This window comes from Meleagris gallopavo, chromosome 14 (assembly GCF_000146605.3).
Source record: "Meleagris gallopavo isolate NT-WF06-2002-E0010 breed Aviagen turkey brand Nicholas breeding stock chromosome 14, Turkey_5.1, whole genome shotgun sequence".
Lineage (NCBI taxonomy): Eukaryota > Metazoa > Chordata > Aves > Galliformes > Phasianidae > Meleagris > Meleagris gallopavo.
Window position 1 is genome coordinate 3,976,125 of NC_015024.2, and position 3,372 is coordinate 3,979,496.

Sequence of the window (3,372 nt, forward strand, 5' to 3'; positions counted from 1 at the left end):
TTGTGCAATACAGTCATAAACAGGAAAATAAAAAAGTGAGAAAAAATAGCACACTTTTAAAGAAGAGTGAAAATGGATAATTTACCTTCCACGGGTTGAGAGAGAGGGAAGGAAAAAAGAAAGAAGATGTGTATTATTAATACAAAACAGATATAGTGGACACATGAAAGTCACAAAAAAGTCAGTCCAGCTAAGATATGCAATAATGTGTTCTAAATTTGATATTTTTCAGGTCTTAAACTGTTGCACTAAAAGCAGACTGTTAAGTGAGCTACTTAACACGCACTGGTTATCAGAGGGAGAGAGATGACTCTGTGACTAAAGCAAGCACGAGGTTGACTGCAAACATGGATTTGATTTCTGTTGCTCCAGAGTGCTGGCATTACTTCAGACAAATGAATCTCTTCTCCTCTAAGAGCAGCCTTCCTTCCCACTGTAGACCACCATAGACAACAAGCCTCTCAATCTCCCTTTATACTTTGGGATTCACACCTACCAGCAAGGGTCTTCAGGATACGTCTGGAACTAACGTCTTCTCGAGAGCACAATACAAGTGGCCAGGGTTTCGTCTGCCCTTCTCGGGGTGGGTACACCGATCCCACCGAGGTCCCGCTGCCCGCCTTGGGCAAGACTTTCCTCGTGTTTTCATCGTCCAGAAAGACACGGCGAACTAGAATCAATTTGTTCTCGGTACGGTGCGAACTCCTGGCAACGACGCCTTACCGCCCGCTCCCGGCTGGGCGGACCCTACGCCGGGCTATTTCTCGGGGTACCAGCGCCCTCGGCCGGCACTCGGTCCGAGGAGGGAAATGCCGTAGCGAGCAGAGCTGCAGCGCCGGAGCGCGACCCTTCCGAGCGGGGGCGGGCAGAGCCAAGCTCTTCCTCGGGCTGCACCAGTCCTGAGGAAGGGCGAGCCTTGCTCCGCGGTGGGAAGGACCGCTGCCAGCTCCGCACCCCCGGGGCGGGACAGAGCATCCCACCCGAGGAGCGCGGCAAGGAAAGGAGGAAAAAGGGGAGCCCCCTCCCCGTCTGGCCTCGCGGTGAGTGAACCAGGGCACGACAGCGGGCGGGGAAGAAGGGAGCGGCGGCACCCTGCGCTCGGGGCCGAGAGGAAGGGATTGCAGCAGCGCTAGGAGGAGCGGCGGGCAGCTCGCGGCTCCTCGGCCAGCCAAAGAAAGCCACCAAAACACGTGCCACAACTCTGGATCTTTAACTGCCCTTCTCGAGGCACTTCGCTGAAGTGGGTACTCCTTATCCGATCATCCCAGCCGGCAGCTGGTGCCGTTCCTCCCTCAGCACTGCAGCCTGGACAGCCTGGAGTCCCCGGGCAGCGGCTGGGTTCCCGTACGAGCAATATTCAGGCTGTACGCTGCTGTACGGCACACAAACCGATTGCATCTTTTTCGAGCAGAAAAGCGGGCAGCAAGACCGGCAGCTCAGCCGGCTCTTCGTTTGCCATCAGCTGCCAACCGGATGGAGAGCAGTTTGTTCCTCAGTGTTACATCCCACAACTTTCTGACAGCAATCAAACTTTTTCAGGGAAAAATTCTAGATATGTTATTTTGTATCCAGAGTGTCCGGGGGGGGGGAGACAATGGAAGTGGGGGTGTGTTGGGGCCATAACTTATTGCAAACCTGTGCTGTAAGCAGTTGTCCATTTTGTCTCCCCAGCCCTTCCTGTGCAGACACTGAGCGGGAATGATGGAGAGGAATTGGGCTTCTTAGATGAGCTGCTCCTCATTTATTACATTTATCTGCAAGACACCAGGCTCCCTAGCATTAAGAGGCCTTGGGCTCCACCTGTTCATTTTAACTATCTGTATAAGATCTAACAAGCAAATTATGACTGGAGGAGAGTGGGAGGTAGCTGAACTCAGTGCAACAGATATGCATCACTGCCCCCCATCCCCCAAACAAGGAAAAGGGGTGACTGTGAATGTTAAATGGGTTATTGCTAAAACAGTGAATTCCTTCATATATTACTACAGTAAGCTTACAAGATGTTTAAAAAGATTAATAGCTCAATATCTATTCTGAATTGGAGACTTCTCTACCCTCCCTCCCTTGCCCCCCCGCCCCCCCGATAGGTACATTAAGGTACCCAAGTGAGCTGAAACTTAGCCTTTCAGTAATAGGTTTTAGCTTAAAACCACTAAAAGTTCACTTGAGTTGCAATTTAAGATCATTTTGGTGCAGAGGAGACAGTAGGAGGAAAATTCACATTTTTCATCTGATGCCCTAAAGGATTCAGTCTCTTTTATAAAAACTGTTAAAATCACTACTCCGAGCCCTTCTTTAAATAAAATAAAATGAATTATATGTACTATAAAGAAATTTCTTATTATGAATTGCAATATTGGCATGATCACAAACTTGACTCTTGTCTGCACTTATCCTGAATAGATCCTAGCTCTGACAAGAGAGGAATTCTAAAACTTTTCTTGAAAAAGATCAAAATTAGATTATTTGCTATGTATAGTAAGAGCTAGAGAAAGGAGAGAATGCCTCGAAGGATCTGGTTCCAGTTAATATCTCTTTGTTGGAATGTACTGACTTTCCCATAAATCAGTTTTCTCCTTCTTTCCAGCATTTCCTCAGAACTCAGAGAAGTTATTCATAGATGTCTATTCAATAGAGTCTTCACAAGTGGCTAACGCTGTGTATCAGACAGTAGAACTTCATTTATCCAAACCCAATTCAGTTAACTTAATTCAGTTAGCTCTTCTGGTTTCAATGTTCACAATGAAATATAGGCCCACTGCTAAAGAGGATTGATCAAGAATGCCAGCTAAAACTGGAAAAAATCTATAATCTTCTGATAATTTCAACCTAAGACACATAGACTTTAAAAATAATTCATTCTTCTTCTTTTTTCCCTGAAGAAATATGTTTTGTAGTATAGTAATATCTAGAAAATAAGTAGTTGATTAGACTACTGAATGCATGTATACATCGACTACTTATATTTAGGAAATTTCAGTTTTAGAATATAAAACTGAATGGTTAGTCATCAGAAGACAACAGCATTATGGAGCTGGGGGTGGTATAAAATAAAAACGTCCAGACTTCCAATGGGTTTCCAAGTCTTACTTCATGCAACTAGCATTTGAAAGATACTGAAGTTACATATTGATAACATCTGCATTTAGGTTGCACTGTAGGAATTTAAAACGGGATATCTGAGATCCCCATCTACTACTATTGACTATACTAATTATGTTGTACATAAAAAATTACTTCGTTTCTGTATTCCTCAGAACAGATTTCAGCTGTCAGTGACAAACATTAACAAAAAGACCTTATTAAAAAGGAAGAGAGGGAGAGAGAGAGTAAGAGAGAGAGAAAGAAAGAAAAAGAAGGAAAGAAGGAAAG

The 3,372-nt window shown here is 45.1% G+C and overlaps 1 protein-coding gene and 1 long non-coding RNA gene across 2 annotated transcripts in view; one reads left to right on the forward strand and one right to left on the reverse strand.

Annotated features, from left to right (window-relative positions):
* The window catches only part of LOC109369903, a 96,689-nt gene extending 96,060 nt beyond the window's left edge, over positions 1–629 (reverse strand). The window contains exon 1 of the long non-coding RNA XR_002119550.2: positions 497–629. This is a non-coding gene — a long non-coding RNA (uncharacterized LOC109369903). The remainder of the gene's footprint in view (positions 1–496) is intronic.
* A 277-nt stretch (positions 630–906) lies between these two features.
* Positions 907–3,372, forward strand: part of HRH1 (histamine receptor H1) — a 10,357-nt gene continuing 7,891 nt past the window's right edge. The window contains exon 1 of the mRNA XM_010718413.3: positions 907–1,040. The gene's annotated coding sequence lies outside the window, so the exon portion shown is untranslated. The remainder of the gene's footprint in view (positions 1,041–3,372) is intronic.